Source organism: Anticarsia gemmatalis, chromosome 9, assembly GCF_050436995.1.
Source record: "Anticarsia gemmatalis isolate Benzon Research Colony breed Stoneville strain chromosome 9, ilAntGemm2 primary, whole genome shotgun sequence".
Lineage (NCBI taxonomy): Eukaryota > Metazoa > Arthropoda > Insecta > Lepidoptera > Erebidae > Anticarsia > Anticarsia gemmatalis.
Window position 1 is genome coordinate 11734965 of NC_134753.1, and position 27201 is coordinate 11762165.

At 34.2% G+C, this 27201-nt stretch overlaps 1 protein-coding gene across 2 annotated transcripts in view; it reads left to right on the plus strand.

Annotated features, from left to right (window-relative positions):
* LOC142975288 (kinesin-like protein CG14535) overlaps positions 1-27201 on the plus strand; it is a 342628-nt gene that overhangs the window by 263745 nt on the left and 51682 nt on the right. The gene's annotated exons all lie outside the window — the stretch shown is intronic.

The following is a 27201-nucleotide window of genomic DNA, read 5'->3' on the forward strand; positions in this document are numbered from 1 at the left end:
AACGAGCCGCTTTTCGGATTGTTTTCAAGAATAATTCTTAAACGGTAACCTGTTACTGCTGTATGTAGTTTTGTTGTTGTACAAAAAAATACGCTGGGTAATTTACGGTAGGTGAGCTACTGATGATGTGTATACGTAATAACCTTTTTCTTAAGGACAGTTTTTTCATTAAAAGTAACAGCCAAAGCATAGAGATAAAATAAAAATGTCATTTTTTTACCTTCTAATTAGGAGTTTAGAAATTAATAATAATGCTTTGAAAATGTGATATTCACTGTAACCATTCCCTGGATTACAGATTATCGATATGTAAAATGACATAAGTAAAATATTTGGTTTCTTATGAAGACTTATCTCATTTAAAGTATATAATAGGAAGTTTATTTTTGAATTAATGACATACACATTTCAACCACACACACAATCAAAAACATAATAGCTGGCAAGTAAAGCGATACAGCTACATACATTCATATTCTTGCCTAAAATCACTGCGTTAATTCGATACTCCTTAGCAAAAAAGTTACCCTGATAAAATCCATATAGCCGGAACAACAGGCCGTATTCGTAGAGACCGATAAAAGAGGTCGTTAGGCAGGCCCTTAGAAGATAATGCGTGGCCCGATTTGTGTCACATTAATGTGTGTCTTAAATAGCCTATACAGCTATCGAGGAATTAGCCTTACAATGACGGTAATGGACTTAATGACCGGTGTAAAGAATTCTGTTTGGTGGTTAGTGATTTTTATGTCTGTTGTGGGTAGTTGAGATTTTACTATTATTTTGTGTTACTTAATAAGAATCATATGATTTACTCTCATATTTTGGTTGGTTGTAGTACTTTAACGATCTCACATAAGACGGTCTTTGTATTTTTTTATACTTCTGTGTAACTGCATAACTGCTAGGTCTGCTAGGTATCCTATGTCACTACGGTAACACGATATATGTACATTTATGTACTTTGCAGGAAATTTTGACACACATGACATTGGCGGTAGTCAAAGATGGAAAGAAATGTAAATTAAATAGTCATTGTTACTGGTTTGTAACATAATTAATTTTTTTTTTTAATGACAATGTCGACATCAGTTTGTAAAAAAATAAACAAAAGTATGGCTAAGAAATTTTCAATTCTCATCGAACCAAACTCCCATTTCAATCTTCTCCCAAACTTCAAAGCCAAGACTGTTTGTCTCTCATTCAGTTAACCGTCGAATGCGCCTGCCCGGTCTAAAAGACCAATGGTCGATTGGAACGTGAAACGTGCCTGCCCGTCAGACCGCTAATGTCATAAGACAGCTAACGATGCGCACTGTGGGAATAGCAACTAGAATACCGTGCTCTAGGTATCGAAGATATGGCGTCTGTGAGAATACGTACTCTTCGTGTGATTTTAGGTTTTGCTACTAAAGAGATATCTCCTAAATATAATTCTTCTTCTTCGTGTCAATGGTTTTTTCTCAATGATTTTTGATGAGAATGTGGACTTCTCTCAATATAGTAAAATGGCTATTACAGAATACTCTAGAATAATTCAGATGTTCACTTGACACAAGTTTTCCACTAAAACTGAAAAATGAAAATAAACCTAAATATAATGAGTCAACTGACATTATAGTAATTTTACAGGAGAGCGATTGGAAGGCAAATTGTTTCTCTCCTTTGGTATAAAATGATTTGATGTTTTTATTATTGCTCGGTAATTATTGTTTATTTATAAAAAAAATAACACGGACATTATACATGGTTTATTATGTACGTTTATGTAAAAATAATAAATTACCTAAATTTGTCAGATGACTCAGTATACTCAGGAGGTATAAAATATTGTAAATGAGAACGGGAAAGAGCATAGGCAATTTGAAATAAAAGAAATACAGCTCTGACTCAAAATATTGTCAGTTTTAGTGGAAAAAGTAAAGTGAAAATTTCTATATAGTGAATATCTGAAATATTCTTAAGTATTCTAAAATAGCCATTTTACTAATAAGGAGAGGTTAACATTTTAGTTAGAACCAATAAAGTTGTAGCAAAACATGTATAACTATCGGCTATTCGAGACAAAAAAAAATAAAAGACTTCAAACATTAAACGATAGCAATTCAACCGAAATATTTCAGCTATAAAATAACTTTATAAAAATCCTTAAACAAAGATAATAGGTACTAAAAGTACCAAATAACCGTTTAGCAAGTGACGTACGCAACAAAACAAATAAAAACAAGTACGCTAAACAGCGCCTTCACGCCGCGTGTCGCCGTGTTAGTTTTATTTACGTGTTCACCAATTACCGCCGCGGTGGCAGGGTTAACGTGATAACTGACGTAACTAGATGCAGGTGCGGTGGATTATTTTAAAATGTGCTTAAATATAATATTATTATAATAAATTGTGTGAAGCTAGGAGTAAGGTTGAAGAACTATTCGATTTACTTGAGAAAAACAGAGATGGTTTTAACTAAACGCTCAAAATTATGAAGTAATAAATTTATCAAAAAGCATATTATGATAGCATTAAAGGGGGCAAGTGTCATAATAGAGACTTCCTTATTTTATTTTTTTACGTGAAGCTTGGCAGTTATTTATCTATACTAATATTATAAAGCTGAAGAGTTTGTTTGTATGTTTGTTTGTTTGTTTGAACGCGCTAATCTCGGGAACTACTGGTCTGATTTGAAAAATTCTTTCAGTGTTAGATAACCCATTTATCGAGGAAGGCTATAGGCTATATATCATCACGCTACGACCAAAAGGAGCAGAGTACCAGTGAAAAATGTTACAAAAACGGGGATAATTATGATTCTCTTATGTGACGCAAGCGAAGTTGCGCGGGTCAGCTAGTCATTTATATTTTCACTTTACTGTACGATACTTACCCCGGATTTATTACTTCTGAATAAGTAAAGGTTAACTTATCAGGTTAAATTTTGATAATAGTTTTCATACATTTACTATCACTTTATCTGTCACTTATAAGCTTTGAAATAAGCTACAATAATTTGAAAAGTCAACAACAAGTTCATTTTTCTTATAAAAATATGCAACCACATTGCACTCCTATAATTTTATTAAGTTCAAACCACCCAAGCACAGTGCAACAACTAGAACATTTCCGATTGCATTGTTGCATTTCTTCAACGAGCTTACTATGTGTAGAACAATAAAGTTAAATTTAGAGGTATTATATTTTAGTGCATTCCAAACTTCATGCGTACGATGGCTTGAGTAATGTTATAAATATATTGTGAGTTTTATTGTTTTGTTCATACTCGTCGTGTTTTGTTTTCTTTGTAGCAGTACAATATATTGTATAGTCTGACGATTTAGGAGAGCCGGATTTAGTTGGTTTGTCTAAATACTCTCGATATTTCCAAAATAAAGTAGCTGTATAAAACAGCTGTATAAGACTGACGATACGACTAAAATTTGGATTTTGTATACCAGTAGCGAACCTTGCATACAAAGCTCCACAAAAATGACTAATATTTGGACGAAAACGGATGTTTCAATCTTAACCTAAAACATAACCTACATCAAAATTAAATTAATATATAATTGCGTTAAATAAGCAACAAAAATTACCGTAGACTTTTCCCGGAAAGGACCCTTCTTAGAACATGTCCTTGCAACAAATTGTAGCCCAAAACAATAAATAGTAAGGGACAACACTATCGCTTATGTTCCTTTAAAACAAGAAGCTAAATTATTAAATGACATTTATTTTTCACTCCTATTTTATTTCCCATCAATGTATTCGTAAATTAAATATTGCAGTCAACGATGCGGTAAATCGTTTAATAATTGACCGAGTGACGTGTATACAGATTATTGGTTTCATATAATTTTATTTTAAACATTCGCTTCAACCGTTAAACGAGATGCATATCAATTATTTAGTAGTTAACATGGTATGAATATACAATGTCTATAAAAACAAATATTTGTTCGAATTCCATAAAACTATTATTGTTTCTTTGTAAAGTCACGTTTGTATCTGAAGGTGTATAAATACATATTTGTACGTTTCGCCATTTCTAATGTTAGTTTGATATAATAGTAGTCGTGCGCACTGCGCAGTCCCATATACCGAACACACTACTAGCCCAGTAGCATATACGACTATGCACTAACATCCCGTTACATATGCAGTCCTTTAATATTTTTTCTATCTGACCCTGTAAACGTTCATACATAAACAACAACAGATACATTATAGCCGACCTACACTAAAACTTAGTCTAAAAAAATATCATAACACAATAGAAACAAAACGTATACATTGTACGTACTTTTTCTCGAATTTCCTTCTAAAAAAACAGTTCGTGTTGGACTTAAATTTGCAATTCAAGGAGCGACGTAAGCTGGATGGTATGTAGTGACAAAAAGTGTTGCCATCGCATCGCTAGGGCCGAACGATAAGACGCTACTTTTGACATTTAGTGAGACGGGTAACGCAATTGTTTTTGTTGGGAAACTGAAATAGGTTAGTTTTGTTGGTATTTGGTGAAAGGAATTAATGGTAAAAGGTTTGTGAGCTATATTGTAGTGAGGTCATAAGCAGTTAGAATGCACTACTTGTAACTATGTTCGTTCGCTTGGTAAAGTTATTCGTAATGTAACTTGGATAAAATGACAACTTTATTGTCCAATATTTCCATAATTCTAATATGGAAAATATAATAATATAATAAAATAAAACAATCTTTTCTGGCTTTAGAATCTTTTTCACTAACTTTTCTCAATTTACAACAACTTTACTATTTAAATTATAAAGTTAAGTTTAACTTTAAAACCTTAGGTTAAAAAATATTATTTTTGCTATTTATTTATCGTATCATGATAATATTGGAAGAAAATAAAACAAAAACACTCGTCCGTAGTTTCAACGTCATGTATTATGTCAAAACAATCTCGCGTTATAGTTCGTAATAATATTGCTAGGTCTCTCGGGAATTGAACCGACTACACGGTGGAGTAAGGGTTACTAGATGAACTACTTATTTTTAATGCTTTTTTGAGTATGTGGTTATTGCTTTATTGCTGGATTAGAATTGGATAACTGTTTATTGTAACCTTAAATATTATCACACTGTTACAAGCACATATTTTATAGAAAAAGTACAATTAATACATCTTAGGGTGTTATAAGGCAAAACAATTATGTTTGTAAAATTGATTTTTATCCAAATTATAGTATCACGATAGCACAGCTAATTTTTTACAGCCTTCCTTGTATTATAAGGTTTTCTATTATTGCTTAATTTTAAGTTTCTTTTAAAATCTCACAAGTAAGAACGAAATGCTTATGGATAAAAATACTAACTCAACTTTCCTATCCTATATTTAAAATATCGTCTATACAAACTTCTATCCTTCTGTGCGCCTTATCTATTATATATTTTATGTACAAAGTCTTATCTAGTAATAAAACAGTATCATGAGTGAGCTCCCTCGTCCGTCAATTTGTTCCGTCCAATGAGATCGGCGGCCGCTGCCCGCGGGATTAAACTCCTTATTGATTATTGGACCCTTTTTTATACGAATATACTCAAGTTATAAGCGAATAGCAAACAGTAACAAGACAAAAATTAAAGCACTTACCAAGCAAGCCTTTATAAAAATCACAATGTATTCACAGTCCGGGCTTTTACAGTAACATATAAAAACGTTTAGAACAATATTAAGTAACACATCTATATATATAAAAATGAAACCCGTTTTCCTTGGTCACGGATCACGCGTGAATGGCTGGACTGATTTGCCTAATTCTTTTTGTGTTGTATTTGTTATTATTAGGAGAAGGTTCGTATGGAAAAAAATATTAAGAAAAATTTTCAGAAATATTGAAAAATAGACATTTAATTTTGCATTTTTAGGCGGTACAAAGTTCGCCTCGGGTCAGCTAGCTAGTAATAAATAAATAGACACTTTTAGAAAAAAGTGGGAGAAGGAAACCAAACATTTTTAAAATTTGTGCAATAATTAGTAGATCAGTTTTTCCGTCAAGCAGCTATAAAAAACTTCGACTAATTCTATTTAGATTTCTATTAATTTAGTCTCCGAGTCTAAAATCCTCAATGTTATTTGTATCGACGTTATGGGTACTTTGCATTTTTTTATCGATTTCTTATATTTTACAAGATACCCACTGCGATTTTATGTGTCTAACATCATTTAAGAGGTTGTACATCCATCATAATAGTTGTATCATCAAATTAGTATAACAATAAACATCTCAGTAGCCATTGAGTATCATATTATGTATCGTCACGTATGAATTGATAGAGGTGATGGGGTCTTTTATAAATATACACCATTCATATTGAAATTGAGCTGCTATAAGGAGTTGTTGAAGAGCGTTTGTATGAAATTTATTATAATAGAGGCGCATCCTGGGTCAAACGGATCATTTATAAAAATATACATACTTTTCGTAAATTGAAAAAGTACCGTCGATTTTGCACTAATATCTTTTCATGGAGTGGTTAAATCAACAATAATATCTACATAACTAAATTATATTTTAAGGCTTTCCCTACCTGACAGTTAACCGATAGAAGTGGCATTAATGTTCGGTTTCTGAGGTAAATTTAGCGGTAGTTTTTCTATTCAAACTCTCATGTGATAAATATGCAATGGATAAACTACCGCTAAGTATACCTCAGAAAATTGGGCATGACACTACAAGAGTTGCTCTTCCAACATCAATCCACTGGACACTAACAAGTAATGCGTTAAGCAGCTTTGGGATGAAAAGTCGTTGCGCAAAACTTTAATGGGAGATACAACGTGATTCAAAAAAAGTTGAAACACGGCTTCAGCTGTTGTCAAAAAAGCGATATTATAAAAATAAGACCTTTGGCGTTAGATTGATTTCTATCATAATAAATAAATGATTCCACTCGCTTATAACTCACACCACACATCCTATCTCAAACTATAGATGATTTATACACGAAGGGTCCGTATTGGTCCGAACTATAAACCTACTTACTTTGATGCCACGTGATAGCCCAAACATATCAATTTGGGAGTTGAACAGTCGTTCCAATGAAATGTTCTACAAACTGTTTTGTGGTAAACATTACCTGGAGGGTCGAAATTCTATTTGGGATACAATTTAATAGTATTTTGAGGTTTTAAAATTGTTTTCGGTTCATTTGTTTTATGTTATTTTGATTGTGTAATTGATGCTACAAGTCGTTTAATAGCATATTAATAGATAAAAGTAAAATTTCATCCCTTAATGTTTGTACTATTAGTAAATGTAAATTCATAATTATGTTTTAGTTTCAATAAAATGTTAGGTTTGAATGTTAGTACTTAATAACGTTTAAAAAAATATGTAATTATTTATGTCTCATTTGCTAGGTAAGGATCTTCCTCCGTTATGAGAGAGGGATTAGGCCTAGTTCCCTATTGTTAGCCAAGTGTGAATTAGGTCAGAATAATAATATAAAATGCTCGAGCCAAAAACCGGCTAAGTATAATCTGTGTCGTTCTATCTTTGTTATAACCAAAAAAACTTCGAAGTTTATTAAAAGCTTCTTCGCTACATTGTTTAATGTTAATAGAACATTCTTGTGTTAAGTTCATGAAAAACACGTGTCCAGTTAATATCTACATGCGTAAAATAAGACTGTGATAATATTTGCTCTTATAGTACAAGTGACGGGGGACATATTGTTTATATTGCCTGCGTGGGAGATTTTATTGGGTCCGCACAAAATATTTGTGTTATGTGGTTAGATAGCGATTATTATAAGTGTAAATGAATACAGATTAATTGCGACGATAGAACTACAGATACGATTAAATGATATTTTGATGGTCTTTAATTTTTCTTATAATTGAACGCTGTCAAAATAAGTTTTCCTCATTAACACAATTATCTCCTAAAATGAAATGTGAACGTACTTTATTTAAGTAGATAAAAACTTACTCTTCCTGATTTTATGAAGTTTTAAATATATTTTCTCGTATCTAACACCTCATAACGAAATTGTTACATCATTAAAGCACACGTTGCACCAAGTTTAATCACCACCAAAAATACGTTCAGCATGCATAATGAGTTTCAAAATAGTATTCACACGGTTATTCAATTAGCGAACGAAACTATGAGTCGGCCTCAGAGGTACAAAGCATCGCAGTAATCTGGTTAGAAGTCTGGCAGGTTCGGTAGGCCACGTGTATATCAAGTTACGAGGTCTATACGATCGGTAGGGATCGGACGTGCCCGCGCGTTAACGCGGTATACTGATCTAATCAAGTGCTTTGAAGTGTTATGCCGTCGTTTGTGCGTGTTTGTGTTGTGAGAGTAATTGATAGGTTGTGTTGAATGAAGTTGCATAGATAGAGACGCGTGTTGTTTAAAATGATGATCAAGAATATATATGTATATTTTTTTAACGAACGATAACGAATTACTGGATGAGAACAATACTTGTGTACGTGTGAATTTTAACAATGTTTTAACAGTACAGAAATACGACGTAAAAGAGCCAAGAAAGAAAAAAACACATTCAAATTGTGTGACTCATATAATAATATGCTGTGACTTGTCATTTTCAACTTTCATTTTCGTCGCAACACAAGCCACGACTTCCAAAACAAAAACAAACGCGTCCGCAATAAGCTCCCGTATGTTTCTTCACACACGAAGTGAGTTAACTAACTTGCATTTTTATCCAATTATATACGCCTTTGTGGTCGCTGTTCTAGGGAAATAAACCGCTATAATATAATAAGTGAAACGAGAATAAACTCATAAGTGGCGTTTTGTTTTTGTTTTGATGAAACAAAGTGGTTATGAAATCGTTTGTACACTTTCTGGTCTGTGTTTAGTGGTTTATCTTATGTATGACTGCGCTTAATTTATAAATAATAATTGTGAAGATTGTTGAAAGTTTTGTACAGATATAACATTTCGTTTGAACTAAGAGATCCCGATTTCAAAACCCCGCACTTAATGTAGCGATATCAACATACTTCTGACAGCCGCTTTTATGATAAATTTTGACTGTAAGAATTAACGAAACCGATAATTTTTAAAGTCCACCTTACTATCGTACTTATATAGAAGAGATTTCTACGTTGTTGGTTAAAGTGCAGAAATTAACGAATTTGTTATTTTTGGAGTCCATATTACTGATAGTATTCCTATATTGTGGGTTGTTATATGCGAAGAAGTAAGCAAGTGCTTGATACTATACAACTAAACTGTCACATCGTTTGTCAAAATTTCCGTACTTGGCGGATATTTTACGATCAACAAACGTAACCGAGTGTAAGTGAGTTGAACTTTACAGTGTACGTTTTATGTGCCCACAGTTTAGAGACACTCGACTCAAATGCCACTTAGTGGCTATCTAGGATAGCACATGTCTTTAAATTACATTGATGTTATAAGTCTATCTACGGTCAGTTTCATGAACTGATAAAAACGTAGTTTTTCATTAAAAAATGTGTTTATCTTACTTTTTAACCGCTTTATAATATGGTGTTTTTTTACGCGCCAATACTTAAAACATCCAATTTGAACTTGTGTCAGTTTAGGCTTGCTCCACACACACGCTTGTTTTAGAAATCAATATTAAATTAAACGAATAAATTATTAAATGTATATAACTTGGGACTGTGTTAGCTACAAGCAATCAATCAAAACAAGGTCCAATATATTTCGTAAGGCATTTTTATCCAGTTGTCACACATTATAACAAAACCATTACCAGTCCGCCACACAAGTAAGTGCATGTCAACCCGTAATTTTGCATCAATTTTCAATTCTCTCAATTGGCGTACATTGCATCATTATTATGTTAGTACCCCATAAATCCTCGGCATCAGTTTGTAGAGCTAATAGTTGGATAAACATAATAGAGTATGAGTAATACTCCGCTGGGAACATTTTTATCAAATTATCTTGAAGTTTTGGACGGCCGCCAGCCGTGTGAGTTAGTCTAGGTCCACATTATGACAACGCACCGAGCATTTATGCCATTATTCTACGGTATCATTACTTAGTTAATAATAGGAACAGCGATAACACTGTTTTTAGTTTCGAAATGGGACAGTTGCTTTTCGTAACTTTAAATATCAAAACTAAGACTCTTAAGAAAACAAAAAAAAAACTACTACCTACTTTACTGCCCTTACTCAAAATATATATTTTTTTACAAGGTAGTTAGTTATAAAAACAAACAAACAATGGATTAATGTACGCCTTGACTCAAAACATTAATTATGTCGAACACAAAAGTATAAAAAGTGTAAAGTAGTCTGCCTCCGTGGCGCAGTGGTTTAGGTCACCACGCCGATACCACTGCATCGGGAGGTCGTGGGTTCGATTCCCACACGTAGCAATTATTTGTGCGATCCACAAATAATTGTTTCGTGACTGGTTGTGCTTTGTGTCCGTTGTTTGTATGTTTGTAAAAGTCCCCGCGACACAAGAGCAATTCTTAGTGCGGGAGTTGTCTTTTAAAAAAAAAAAAAAAAAAAAAAAAAAATTTTATACCATCGTAAAACGTAACGAAACAAAAACCGCAACAGAATTAAGAACCTCCTTATTTTTGTAGTCGCTTAAGAATATATGAACACTATATTCTCACAATGCATTTTTATACATATATACGTTCCTTAACGCTATAAACAGTTCTATCGTCTCGAACGTTTGCTGCCACGTTCATCTTTTCACTACAATGTGGTTGTATCCTAAACTTCGCAATATCGGAGCCATTAAACGTAGTGTCGGTTTTATATGAATACAGCTTATGAATAAATCGCCTGTCTATTATGTTTGTAGAATAGAGTATATAGAGATACTGTTATATAAAGACTTTATCTTGTTATTGTGGGTTGAATATTGACGCGAAGAAGAAGTTTTGAGTGAAAACTTCTGTTAGTATATTAGAAGTTGTTAGATTAACCCCCGGTTACCGAGGTACATTTAGCGGTAGTTTATCTATTCAATAGCGTTAAAACTCATATAAAAAGCCCTATTGAATAGATAAACTACCGTTAAATGTACTCAGACCGGGGGTAGGTGTTTTGTTGTTAGAGTACTATGCAACAATATGTTGCGGAACTGATTAAATTATTATGTGCTCGTGATTTTCTATAAATTGAGTCGTATAATGCATAAATAAAATTAATGTCACAAAAAATCAAGAAAAGCAAGTACTTGCCAATATGGAGTAATTTACATACGTTATGTATAATTGAAACTACCGATTTAATAATGACTACAATACGTCAGTTTTTAAATTCAATACATAAAATTAACGTAACACCATTTACGTGTCAAAGCTTATAATAATAATATTGCGTAATATTGACTGTATAAGTGAACAATTTTATATAAATACGTATTTTATAATACACAAATTGAGTGACCAAGAAAAGTCGTCCCATCGTCCCTATTGGTGTATAGTCATGTAGAACACGAACATCAGTTTGATAGCCTTTAGGGCAATAGAGAACGAGTTTGTGCTCATGGCTCCCTGTAGTCCTATCACGAGTTAAGTGTCAGGACACAGGTATGTTAACAGCTCACATTACTCTGTAGAAGGGTATCGGTTCGTGTATTACTTAATACACGAACTGACAGTTATTTTAAAGTATTACACGAACTGTTCCGTTATTTAGGGATAAAAATATGATTATTTTATTGAAATGAGCGTTAAGACTGTGTGATGCATAAATACTTTCCTCCATTGTTTGTATGTTCGTAAGAGTTTTTAGGGAACAGAACCATTACAAATAGTAATTACATTCACATTCTAATCTAGTTTTACTTTATGCCCGTTGTTTGCATGGCTGTTGTGCTTTTGCAACAAGATCAGTTTTAATACGACAGTATTTTAAAATGAAAAATATTGAAATTCAATCACCATCATAAAATCAGCATCCATTACCTCACACAATTACAAGCTAATTCAGACATTACGTACATAACCAGCAATAACATCGCCGTATCACGAGATTAACGACATGAGCCGATCATAAACTATTCCATTTGTAACGTACATGTTAACAGGGACAATGTTCTAGTAATTCCGATATTGCAATATTAATTTATGTAATTGTGATTTAGTATTGTGTTTTGACAATGGGTTAGGACGCATCAATGCACGACTGTCGATAATAATATAGTTAGTAATTAAGCGTAGACCTCGCATATTGTTAGGTGTAATTTTGAAAACAGGGAGCTCCTGTTCGCCATTTTTGTCAATGCACTTTTTATTGAAAATCAAATCACTCGCTATTACTTACATATATTAGATCCTTCTGCTGTCAACTATCGACGCTTTTAGTGTAATTCGAAAGAACTACATATTACCTGTAACAAACTTTAAATAGGTTTAACCAGTCGATAGTAACAACTGTCGACAACTGCACTGTTAAATATTGATATTGACATTAATACCTACCAATTTAAGTGAGAATCAAATTTGAAATCATGATTTCCCGGCGCTGTGGTGACACTGGTGACGATTTGATGAATGCCGTTATTATCTAGTTTAAAATCTTCATATGGTATTGTTTTGTATTATTTGAGTAATACTCTTAAACAGGAATACTTAAAAAAATATATATGGAGTCCTGTTTTTTATTTACACACTAAACTAAGCCAGGCCATACATCTCCGCTTCAACTCGCACCACACAAGCACAGCACGCGGCCCCGCCCGGGGTAGTTTGTCACTGGTATTTCAACCCTCGTTGTTTTACGTCTGCCACGTTTTACCGTTCGATATGTAAACTTTTGTTACATACAGCCTGAATGGTTCACTGAACATGTTTGGTCATATTACTGTGGGTGATCGAAGTTGCGGTTTGACGGTTACGTCGTTTTTCCACTACTAGGACACTGCGAAATTTAAAACTGTGGAGCACTTTTTTTAAAGCTGTAAAATATTCTAGGTTATAGTTTCGTGTAACTAACGCGTTACATTAGATAAGTACTTGTTTGAAATTAGACACATTTTTGGTGTACGTTGCATGCACGTGCATAGTGCATAGGTCAAAGTATACGGATAATCGATACGCGTCATATCAAAGCCTTTATTTACCATAAAATAAAAGCTAATGGATCAGTTTATTATAAACTTAATTTAACTGAAATTCAATTTCTACAAAATACGAATAACTTTTCACTTTTTCCAATTAAAGAATAGAACCTTAAACTTCGTCATTAACAGTCAAACACACTTTTCTTAGACACTTGATAAATAAATATCACAGTAACATCACATCATTTCTCTTGTCGTCGTATAATCAGTGAGTCTACGTCATATCTAGCCATACAAATACACAAAACCCTACATATTTAGTACTGTCTACGAGCAGCGAAGATTTATGCCCTTCGTGCCTAAGGCTAAAGTTTATAGGGGTAGAGCTTTACGAGGGCTTAGTCAAACAGGCTCGATCTGAATCGAGCATAAAAACGCAGAGTGGCTTAGATCATTCGGGGTTATGACCGTTTTAGATACTCGGATAGAATATGAAAGTAAAGCGTACTGATTTATGTAACGAAGGGTATAGTTATTTTTTATTATAGGCGTATTGGCTTTTTGTCTTTGGTTTGGACTGCATTAAAGAACTATTCGTACATTTATATATAGGTCACTAACGTAATCTTGAATTATTTTTCTAAACTTTAGATGTACTTCACGCTTAGATATGTGATAATCAATTAATCATTCGATTTTAAAAATGCCCTAAGACATTGAACTTTTGGCATTAATTTTTTTGTGTAGATGGGCCCAAACAGTTGTTAAAAAGATGTAGATAATTGTTTTCATCTGTGACAGCCATTTATAACAAAAATACGTTTTTGTTTTTAGATAACGTTTATTTGTCTTTTTTACTAACCCACAGTAACCGATGTTGCTATAAAACTTAAGAAGAAAAAGCAAATTTATTAAGAATGCCATACCTATGTCATATTGATTATGGACAAACAATTAACTGCGTACTAACTACTACTATTACGGTTTGAATACAAAACTTTTCTACAAGTTACAACAAACATGTCGTGTTTCAAATCGTTATGATGAATGTTTTATTTAAACCACAACTTGATGACATCACGCGATCTTGAGTTTAATATATGATATTTATATCTTGACTAGTTGCTGCCCGCGACTTTATTTCTATGGCAAAGGAACTGCTAAGTTTCATCAAATGACAGCTGATTCTCTTCTACTATTGGCTATTGACAACCGGTTACTTATAGACAAACTTTGGATGGAAATATGATCAGCGCCAGCAAGCGTTCATCAGCACCTATTTTAATTATGTTAGTGACTGGGAAGATGGCGTTTCAGTAGTTTTGGCATTATTGAATAACAGACATCCCCTTGGATATACAAATTTTCGGATTCATTATAATAATAAGATAAGACTAGATAGATAACCATGTTATGTTGTTTTTCTTGCTACAAATTCAGAATTTTCCAAATCAGACCAGCCGTTTTCAAGCTAACACATTCATACAAGCTCACAGTTTCTTCAGCTTTAAATGTCTTATTGTAATTGCTAGCTGCGACCCGCAATTAGATTCTTGTATATCGGGATTACTAGGATACTTTAAGTACCAGATCTCTCTCAGGCAATTGCTCCACTTTCTGTAATTATAGATCACAGCGATCGCAGCGTAAGGTGACATATAATCTTTCACATAAATGTGATGTCATAAATCTTGTCAGAGCACAAGATACCAAAAGGTTTTTAATACTCAAGAATGAAAACTGAGTGTTTCGTCTTTGTCTGTCTTTCCTGTGTTTTGCAAGTGATCAAGGTTTCAACCCTAAAACTTATCGTTAAATAATACAAAGACCCTAAATCATATCAGGTCAGTTAAATGGATCCAGATTTAGCCCGTCTCTTATTCCCGAAAGAGACCCTTATCGAGAACTACTACCAGTAGTCTTTTATTTTGACAAATTCATTTATTTATTTACTGTATCGTTCGTGGTCAATATAGTGCCATTTATTTTCTAAAGCCTTTGACATGGCTCATTATCTTGATCGTCAACGACTATTAAATAAAATACTACTTCGCGGACACCCATCAATGAAATTACCGTACAAAGGTTGTTCATCTGACTAATAGTTTACCAACCGATGCAGCGATGGTACGAAGATCGGGCTCGTAACTAACAAGCAAATTGGCTAGTTATTTTCTATTCTAATACAAACATTATCAATTATGATGCACATAAGCAGTATCTGATATTAGCGTTCCCTTTGTAAAACGTGTAGAATTAATTAAACGAGGCTGCTCATGCCGAGTGACGTCACTGGTTAATGCATAATTGCTGTTTTGTACACCTAATTACCGTTCATTGTAGGGGAATAGGGTTGGCGGAGATTATACCTTAATAAAGATTTTTTTAACCCGTGCTGTCCTACTGCTAGGCAAATTTGTACCAAAATATAGTTAGAGTAAAATTTTTAGCAGACTATGGTGTTGATTGACAATTTCCTACCACTACCGACTATAAATATTTGTTGCATTTAAAAAGTTATAAATAATATCTTAAAATGTCTTATTTAGATAGGGGTTGGAGACCTTAACCAAAAACAATAACACTAGAAAATGTGATAAAAAAATTGGGTACTCCTGTTGCAATATTTTTCTTGCTTGCAAATATTCAGGCAGCAATAATAACCTTAAGGCAGTTAATAAAATAGCTTGTCCATTCATATTCTAACAAATTTAAAATACTTACGGTAACTTGCTCGTGACAACCCTTGCAGTGAACAGCTTGTTTTGCGGTAACTGTAAATGATGGAAGATGTTACCCTGCGTAAAATGTATTTTAATTGATGGAGATGTAGCTTTATGGGGTTAAATGTTCATAACAAATCATATTTAAATTAAAGTTAATAATCTGGTTATTACTTAAGGGCCATGATTGTTCAATTTCTGTCATTGTTCAAATATTAAGTCTTAAAAAAATACTACCTAGGTATGTAGGTACTCCGCAAAAAAATTAAAAACAGTGGCGTAGTGCTATTAGTTGGCTGCACATAATTAATTTGGCGCCCATAGCCAGTCGAGGGTTAAGCAAACCTTGGCGCGGTCATTCTATAGACTCGTAAACGCATAGTGGTATTTAAACTGGGCGTCTCCGTGCTTCAGAGGGCACGTAAAACGTCGGTCCCGGTTGTTGACAATTAAGATAAAGGCCTTCGGGTGGCTTGAACCACTTTGACACTAGCTTGACCACTAACCATACGATAAGAAGAAGAAGATTAATTTGCTGCAGGTATCGAACCCAGGATCTGATTTTAACCACTGCAGGATTTTCAAAACTTGCTACTCAAACTAATTCTATAAGACATTTAAGAGCAAAATGAGTTGTAAGCAGATTACATGTCCATATTACATACAGGTCGTAACGGCGCCTCGCGACGTTACACACCAGATAATGTGCTCTCCGAGACGCATTTAACTTAATGGCGTCTTCTCTATTAATATAATGTAAGGCTTTATTTACTTCGCCAAGATCTACAAAAGATTTTTTGAAACTATACTTTACACAAAGATGTAGAAAATTTGAAAATACCAATAGCTCTTTGCTCTAGTACAGAATACGGGACCTCGTGATCAGTACCTCGATTCTCTACCACTATCGACTACCGACAATTGCAACCGGCTAGCTATCGAATTTTGACATTTAGAATGTACTGCCAAAATGTTTCTACGACACCCGTCAGAGGCGCTGATCAGATTTTCATACAAAATTTCTCGATGACAGTTCGGTTGTCGGTAGTCGATAGTAGAAAAGAATAGAGGAAATATACAGTATTCAGATATTATTATAGTGCTGTTCAAACTACGCAGGCAGTCACTTGTACAATTAATATTATACAATTATACTAACTAACGCCCACAATTCCGCCTAAGTGTGTTTTTTTTTGCTAAAAATATTAACTGTAGTTTAGATTTCATCCCGTGTCTTCAACTATCTTCATATCAAGTTACACGACAAACGGCTTAGTGATTCAGTAATTGTAATTAGGTACTATCATAGTGTCATCATTTGACTTGAATTAATAAATTTTAATGATAAGATTTTGATTTTGATGGGCGATAGTTTCAAATAGGCTTGTCTATGATAGATCTCAAGTATCAAATTCAACACGACATACGGTTCAGTAAATATATATATTCGCTTAGCCTTTGTTCCAAACTATGTTGGAGTCGGCTTCCAGTCTCACCGGATGCAGCTGGATACCAGTGTTTTACATGGAGCGACTGCCTATCTGACCTCCACAACCCAGTTACTTGGGTATTAACACGAAACCCTTCGGTGAGACTGATTGTCAGACTTTCAAGCTTCTGACTACTGTTAACGACTGTCAAAGATCTTCGAAAATGACAGCCGGGACCCACAATTTAACGTACCTTCCGATACACGGAGGAACTCTATACGTATAAGATGGTCACCCATCAACGGAACAACCTCGGCAAGCGTAGCTTAACCTCAGAGATCGATCCGTGCGGCTGTTGTAAACTAAGCCACTAGCTCCTCATACGGTTCAGTAAATACATTTTGAAATTGTTTCAAACGCATTTTCGCACTTGTAATGTTAGGTATTTATTTTTATAAAATGACAGTAAAACACAGCCTTATATGACCTGAAAGACCTTCCAACATAATACAAGCAGCTAATGTTCTCCAGACACATTTAAGTTAATGGTGTTTTCTACATTAATAACTCAGTACTCATAAATATTATGACACTTTTCTTACGAAGCAAGTGTCGCTGTTGCCATGGCAACGCGTATGTACTGATTATAATGTCGAGTGTGTAAGAGTTTCATAGTACAGGGGGTAATTTGTGTAAAATAATTGTCCTATTTTATGACTTCTTGTTCTTAAGCTGTCGCTTTAGTTACAAGTTTTTTTTTCAATTTTGTACACACTCTGATTTTATTTAACATAATTTACTTTTATTTAGCTTGTAGCTTTGTAAGGCTTATATGTGGTAAGATTCCAATCACCACTTTAATTCCAAGTGTAATGAACAAACATTATGATTAGGGCCAACGACGTTCCAAATAGATTTATAGATTTTACATAAAAGAAAAATATACCCATCTACCAGTTTATTTTCTCAGCCATAAAACAAAAACTTACGAAACAGCCGTCCCAAAAAAAGCACATAACTCCACAACCAGAACTTTGTTTATCGACAAACAATAAAATCGGCAAACATTTTGATTTAAACGCTCAATTGCGTGAAAAACAAGGCAAGGTCGCTGCAGTCGGCTCGTTAATCAATTTACCCGCTTGTTTCCACTCAAATTAACGCCCGCTCCTTCCGTTCTCGCGTACGGCTTTTAAAACAGCGGGACATGCAAAATAACACGCTTGAAATCACTAAGTAATGTAACCGTTTAACACTTGAGTATTAGTACGTACTTCGTATTTAAGATGAAATTAAAATACGCTAACAAACAATTTTTACGCTAACGAATAATTAGGACTAAATAAAATATTTCGCAATAAAATCAAAATTGATTATGCCAGAATATTAATTTAAAACAATTGAAGACCGATTCGAATTGATCCGAAAAATACTAACACTAATGGAGTAAGTAAGTAACTAAAATTCAAATTACATTTCGTAGACCTTCTACGCCTGTTTAGGCCTACGCCGTAGCTTTATTTCGTCTACGAAGGTTAGATAAACTATTCGTAGCTAGTTGGAATTGAAATGATTCATGAAGTCAAAGGCCAAATCTTTATTTTGCTATTAAGGTTTTGTTATCATTGTGTAAATTCGGACAAAATTTTCAATGCATTGCGAATAAACACCTATCTTACAAAATTTCTGAAAGGTCTAAAACGCTTTTTATCTTTAAAATCTATTATCTATAAAATCGCATTTTCGCTAGTTTTATGACTCAACGGTCACTAGCGCTTCCGATCATAACCCCTCGACTGGTCACCCCTTTTCGTTTTCCTTACTTTTTTATTTTAATTAACTGTTGATTGATTCGTCTTTTGAATTCGTAATTTAAAAATTAAATCACGTCCGATTTTAAAAGGGGCCCTTTGAAGTTTCGTTATTTTAACTGAGTTACAGTATTTAACTGTAATATTTTTCTATAGTAACCCACCATAAAAAAAAACTTGTACAATAAACCTAAAGTTAATCCTAATTTATATATATTAGTATCTGATTACCATAATACACAATGTGTGAGACACTGTGAGATTTCCAAATATGTTTTTTATAGAAATGTCGATTATAATATGTTTAAAATTAATCCTGACAGGCAAAGAAATATCACTTTCAAACTGAAATCCGTTATAAAGTCACTTAAATTACAAATAATAGCAAGCCAACAGCCATGAAATAATCTCCCAAACACCACAATTTCGTTCAAACAGCGACCACAACCGCACACCACTTACAAAACAATCAGAATCATTAGCACTTAACCTCAAAATTAAACGAGCAGTAATAGAGAACAAATAAAAGGATCTCATACTTGGCATTAAATCGAACGTAGTCCATTGTCCGTTTGATAAGCTTATTAGTACCACAAATGTCCACAAAATTAATTAGTCGCGGGTCACTCCGGCCGCAATGGCCCATTGATGGTTAATGTTCTAGAACAAGTTGAAAGCAGACGCGATTTGTAAAGGGTTGGGTTTAATGAATTGATTTGTCGTGTTATTTTTTAGAATGAGGGCGAAATTGGGCTTTTCTGTTGATTTTTTTGTTGGTTCGAGCGTTTTGTTCAGTCGTTACAAAATGTGACGACGCATTCTTGTTAAGGTTTTACATTTTATGAAACTGTGACTAAACTAAGATGCTGCAAATGTAGGAATTTAAGGATTTAAATATAGTATGAATAATACTTAGCAAAGGAAATTAACGGCCTTTACTATTTTAAACTAAAAATATTTTACTTCATTTTTAGATACCTTTCGTTACCCTGAAAGGAACGAAAGGTATATCAAGTTAAGGTATCAAGGTATATCAAGCTTTAAATATATGTATTATCGGAAAACTTTCTATGCCAGAGAGATAATACTATATTAGTGACGAAAATGTTATCGGTGACATTATAATATCATCATCATAAAAATCCCACACACCGCTATCCCCTACCACTTGTCACCCCAAATCAGATATAACCAACAATAACCGCGTATGAAATTTGTGCGGCCAGTTATTCAGCTTTTAAATCAATGTGTGTTTGATAAAAAGCCAGTTTGTTCGTAACGAGCTATGGACACGACATCGTGGTAGGGGAAACGATTATGAAAAAATATTCGCTTTATTTTTTCTTTTTTCTAATGGTAATTGACGGGTGGTAATTGAAAAATAGCTGACTGTTTACTTCTAAGTATGAATGAAAAAGCTTGTTACAACATGAGTTTTTGAGTAGTTTAGTAGTTACAAATATTTGTGGAAAATTACTGGGTTTTCCATCTGTTTTCGTGGTTGTGTGACGTAACATTCTTAAGATAACATTTCTACATTAGAATGTTATTTGGCTGACTGCGACAATAATAAATTAACGAAGACGAAACACTTATAACCTTGCATCAGATATCGTCTCTAAAATCTTAAGAAAACCTTTCATAGGTAACAGATACATAATAAAAAACTAAAACTTACATACATTGGCAGTCGTTATCCGTAGAAATGTTATATAGCCCGTTTTTCAGCTATCCGGTACGGTAAAAATTGTTTTTACGGCGGCAGTTGCGGCCTTTAATACTCACTTAGGCTCTCTGTTCTAGCTTAATATTTTTGTATTCGTATATCTTATTATAATACGCAGACTTACAATCTCCGACAATGAAAAGTTGTAGTAACCTTGCCAATCCCACGACCGCTGTGACCCTTCACAGCACATTCATTATAACCCTAGTGTAATAATTCCTTCGTCCTACAGTAATTCTTTAACGTGTACTATAAAATTGCAAGGGACAGTTTATTATTCAGCACTTTTTCATTAACCAGTGTTTATGAGACCGTAAACATTTGGTATTTATTAAAACGCATAATCTTGCTGTATATTATGTTTTGTTGAAAGGGTTGAAAGTGGGTGTCGTTGTGAATTTAAAATGCAATTTATTAATGGAAAGTTAAGGTAAAAAGTATGCCAAAATATTTAAATTTAAGAAATTTCGGCATGACTTCTGCAGCATGATATTTACACTCTTTATTTTGGAACAGCGGGCTACATTACTTGAATCTCAATGTTGAATAAGCCAAGTGGACTGATCAGTTTTTCACCCAAAACTTCTCAATAATTATACGAGAAATAGACAACCGAGTAGCTATTGAGAATCGATAATGTGAGGACATTGCCACCTTGGTCACCATTACGCTAAATTTGAGACTAGCAAAATCTATTATCTCTCATTCGCAATAATTATTAAACACAGTAGTATTGAGTTCAAAAAACGTTTTACCAAACCTCCTCTTTCATTCATCAGATCAATTGAAGGTTGCTGGTACTACGTTCAATAGACCCCGTAATGAAATGATACCATTAAGCCTTCACCATAATTATATGCAGAGCACACTATCAAAACAAAATGGCAATTAACCCCATTATCTAAATGATCACTAAACAGCCTATGACGACAACACGACCACATTACACCATAACGCTCCTACCCCTTATACCAGTGGCTCTCAAAATTTACTATGCTTAATATACTTACTCACCACGCTTTCGTCGGCAAAAGTCGACAAAAATATAGCGTCGTGAGCACGTTCTGATTTGTCGAATATAGTCGACGGCGGTCAAATTGTTAACCTAAACAATTATTGTCCAAGTGCTGGACAAGGGTCTCCTCCCGTGATGAGAGAGGAAGTCAAATATACATTTTTTTTTAAATTATCGTGCCTTGTACGTATCATATTATAATGCAACTAGTCCTAAGCAGTTCGTACCTCTTAAACTTAAAAAAAAAATCCTTTTTATTTTTTCAGTAAATTACGTAGAAACTAGACTTTCCTACAAGTGCATGTTTTCTACATTTATTTTCTTTACTAAATAATAATTTTGACTCATTACTGCTTTACTGACAGGTCGCCCATTAGTCAACTGCACTAGCCAAATGTTGGTTCAACATGATATGCACATTGCACGTAAATGTAAAATTTACATATACTTAGCAAAGAAAATTTTGTTAAGGCACATACAGAAACACTGATTTATGCCCTGTTACAAACAAATACAATATAAAATTTGAACAATTATAATTTGCACGTCTTGTGAAGTGCCAGCTAACCTGCAAGCTTAAAAATTATGAAATTTAAAATTAGATGTATAGAAATGCTATTTTTTGCAGCTGGTACTGTCGAATATAGGGCAATTAACCTTTTAAATGTACTAAAAACCGGTCCATACCAAAATTTGACACCAGCTAGCCGGTTGTTGACTGAGCTGATGTCGACAAGATTGAGTACCACTGCCTAAACTAGCCATACTTTTCCTTGCACCCATTTATACCCCATTGATTACCCCATAGGGTGGGGTGTTTCCGTGACTTTTCACTATTAATTCAATTAGTACAATAAATAGTTTGAAGTCGGTAAAAAGCATTATAATAATCGTATACTATGTGATATAGAATATTTTTTAACGCAAAAGTGTCGTATCTCAACGGTACTGTAGTGTATGGTAACACGCTTCTGAAATCTTTATGGAGTTTATGATGCCCTGGTAGCCTGAGTCGTGGTTTAAGTGCGGACTTTATTTATAAAGTGTTGTATTTTTAGTATTTATGTAAAAGATAAAGTTTGTTTATTTATAGCGCTTTTAGCGACTGGTGAGAAGTTTTTATTTTTGTTTTTACACCATAAATTTTATTTTCTTACTATTATGGATATTTATTTCAATCTGTATAAAATAAAAATAGTGTTCTTTATAGTTTGTTTGTTTGCACACGCGACTCTATAAAACCAGTACCAATTGAACCAGTCTTATTTGAATTAAAATACTTTTGAGCATGATGAGCTACCTTAATTGCTCTTTAGTTAAGATTGTTCTGTATCTATACTATTGTCTATACTATTCTACCTGTTTTCATACATAATAACAATACGCCTGTTACACCTAAAAGTGAAGGTTGAGTATAAAATACACCGACGCTTCGACATTAAAAATGTTATATGTAACAGGGGTGAGGTTATTGTCATTTACCAGGACGTTACCAAACTAATATAATATAATTTTAATATAAAGTAGAAAATACCAATGGTACTTTGCCTAACCCGACTGGAACCCGAGACCACATGATTAGCAGCTGGATACACTACCGACCGGGCCACAAAGGTACTTACCTATTTTCCTTAATATATAAATAAAGCCCATAGCCAGTTGCGCTCACCGGTCGGTAAACGATCTGTGGGTTAAGCAACCGTTGGCGCGGTAATTTCATAGATGGGTGACCGCATAGTGGTATTTGAACTGGGCGTCTCCGTGCTACTAAGACATCAGTCGTTAAGCCATGTCAAAGGCCTCTCGGGCGGCTTGAACAACTTTGACACTAGGTTGACCACTAACCATACGACAAACAAACAATATATAAAAAATAGCACAAAACCTGCAAACCTCAATACTATCCACAGTACGGTAAGAAACCTCTAAGGCGGTATAGTATAAAGCATGAAACGCTAGCGGCATTCTCATTACTTACACTGCGTTATACGCTCCGTCGAAGCCTTCGAGTTGACCTGCTTCCTCGCAGATAAATATAAAACGCTGTGATGTAAGTCGCTTAGCAGTTTTTTGTGTATTTTTTTAGTGCTGTATAAGGGCCAGTTGTTTCGCGATTTGTTACTTTTAAGACTAGTTGTTCAACGTTTTCATTGAACGTATAGTTATTATATCCATTCGATGTGTGAATTTCTTGTAAGCAACATTTCGTAACAACTAATTTACACTAAAGTATTATTATGTAAAGGCAACGGTTTGGATGATTAAATGGAGGTATGTAACAAAACCATGGAATTAATTTTAATGAAATTTATTACACAGATGATTTGTAACTTTAATAACACATAGGATACTTTTGATCCTAGCATCTTTCACGCGGACGAATTCGCTGACCGAAACTAGTACCTTATACTATGTTCTGAACTATCTCATCTGTTGAATCATAGCTAACCTAGCTATTAACGTAGCCTTAAGCCTTAGAAAGAACACACATTCCATAAACTATCATTACGATACCTCCTAAGTACTTATACTGAGTCATCTAACTTTAGGTATCTTTAATATCTATAATTAACTATCTTAACGTTAGTGTGCAATTTGTTGAATAAAATAATAATAATTACCGAGTAATAATAACAAAAACAAAATCATTTTATACCAAAGGAAGAGGAACAAACTTCAAATCGCTCTCCTGTAAAATTAATATAATGTCAGTTGAATAATGAGTCATATTTGATAGACCAGTGATAGCCGAGTGGTATAAGTTGATACCTCCCGCGCAAGTGGTCGCAGGTTCGAACCCGAGGCAACACACCAATGACTTTTCGAAGTTATGTGTGTATTAGATTAGATATAATTATCACATGCTCCAACGGTGAAGGAAAACATCGTGAGGTGACCTTGCATGCCTAAAATTTGTTTAAAACATTTATTGAAGGCTTGCAAAGTCCCCAACCCGCACTTGGCCAGCGTGGTGGACTCAAGGCTTAATCCCTCCTCATTATGGGAGGAGACCCTTGCCCAGCAGTGGGACATTAATGGGTTACATTTATTATTTATTATTTGCAATAGTGAGTGAAAAAACTTATGACCGTCGACGGTGATGAAAAACTAGCTGACAATGGGTTCGATATGTATAATGATAATTAGGAGATATCGAATAAGATCATTGACCTAAGACTGTATGACCGTCAAGCATAAGCTATATAACTTAATCAATAGGCAGTATTAAAAGTCATCTATACTCATTCAAATTCACATCACATTTCACGTAATTATGAAAACGTGTGAAACATTCGCGACTCTTCCCCATTCATGAGTCACACTGAGTCAGAAACTGAGTTCTATTGAACAAAACTAGCACAGTTTGAGCTCCAAATACGCGCTTACAAGTTCCAATGATATGCGCATTATAATCTGTGCATAATATCCGACGTAAAACTGCGCTTTTCCAGCCCCTGTATGTCATGGTGGGGCCATTAAATAAACGATTAGTCAATACTTATCGTTTATTATTATGTTTCGTGTTACGTGCAATACAATATCAATTTAATATTGTGATACGTTTGTATTGCTTTTATGGAAATTTATGTACTGACAGAATTTCTGTTTTAACACAAGGCCTAATCTCACCATCATTACAGGAAGAAACCCTTGCATGGGACATTCATGAGTTAAATTACTTAATTTATTTATTAATATATTTTTTTAGCGCCTGTCTGTGAAGCCTAGGCTAAAAATTTGTTGTATTAAAAAAATATTGTCACAATTTCTGTAACCTAACAATACTCTTGAAAGCGACAACTTTTATTCAAAAGCTAATTTCAGCACTACAATAGGATAGTAAATCAAAAACGACGTTTTTCCATTGTCAGCTAGTTTTTCATCACGGTCACAACATTTTTACTGACTATTACAATTTACAATACAAATCGTACTACTCTCCTACGTTTCAGGTCATTCATGTTTTGTTGGTAATAGTGATGATAAAGCAAGCCTGAGTTTGAAATCTTATATACAGCTCCCGCGGTTTCGCTTGGTATTATAAGGGTAAAATAAAAAAGAGATTTAGGCATCGGCATTTATAAAAAAACTGACCTATATTTGTACTCGTTTTTGCCAACTACTTTCAGGCTGAAGTACGTCAGAATCCGGTTCTTTAGCCTCAACTTCAACCAGCATAACAAACCGACAGACAGACAAATAGACTTTCGCAATGACAATACCAGTATGGATTTTTTTATCGAATTACCGTGGTTACCTCTGGCCTAGTGGCCGCACTGGCCGACCCGGCGACACAGACATAGCTCGGAGCAGCTATCGATTGCCAACCCCAACGTAATTGCCTGCCCTTTCTTCTTATTGACAGCCAACGTTCCAGAATCATCTCGCGCACTTCCAATTTTAAAATAGGAAGCTTTTTTCTTCTTTTGTTTTGTGGCCTGCTTTTTTTTTCTTTGAGGTTTAGGTGTAGTGTTGTGTGAGGTTGCAATTAAGGGTTTATGAGCGTTTCTTTTTGAAGAAAATTTTAAAGAATAATTTGAATATCACTGCGTGTTTATTATCTACTATATAAAAATAAGTCGGGTTTTCCTTCCTGACGCTATAACTCCAGAACGCACGAACCGATTTCCACGGTTTTGGATTCGTTGGAAAGGTCTCGAGCTCCGCGAGGTTTATAGCAAAGAAAATTCAGGAAAAAATTCAACAGAAAGGCGAAAAAACAGAGAAAATCATTTTTCTCATACAGCGCCATCTCTGATACATAGCATGTACTACATACCAATATTTGTATCGTATTTCTTTTAATATTTTTATTTGACAGCTACTCATTGTAGATGGTGCCGGTGCGTGATATATTGTTTGACAGAGAATTTCATGTGAAAAAACGGTATTGTGTTCAAAAAAGTAAAAAATATAAGTTATTCGTTTCCTAACATTTTAATTGGAAACCAACAAATCAATTACGTGTATTGTGCAGATTTTTATTCGATTTCAACAGCAGGCATTTTGTCTTTAAGGTGGTAAGTTAAACTGTGTAAATTATGTGGATCGTGCATTTGAGGTTAAATTCACTACTCTGTCCATAGTCCAAAATGCCTAGAGGACGACGTGCGAACATCGGCCGCCGCACAAGACATGCAAGCCAGCAACAAGTGTATTCACAGAACTTAAGCGAAGTAAGACAAAATATAATAAGAGAAAATGCCCGATTAAGACAGCGCGTGAGCACACGAAGATCATTGGCATCATACAATCGCTTGGCATTCCAATATGATCCCACTGCGAACTACAGTAATGATGAAAATTTAGATATTGGACCAATGACGACTGTATGCCGATATTGTAATGCGTTAAAGTTTAAAAGAGAAACGGCTGGATTGTGTTGCGCAAGTGGAAAAGTCAAACTGGATCCATTACTTACACCACCACAGCCACTGAAACAATTGTTCGATGGAAGTGATCACGATTCCTACCATTT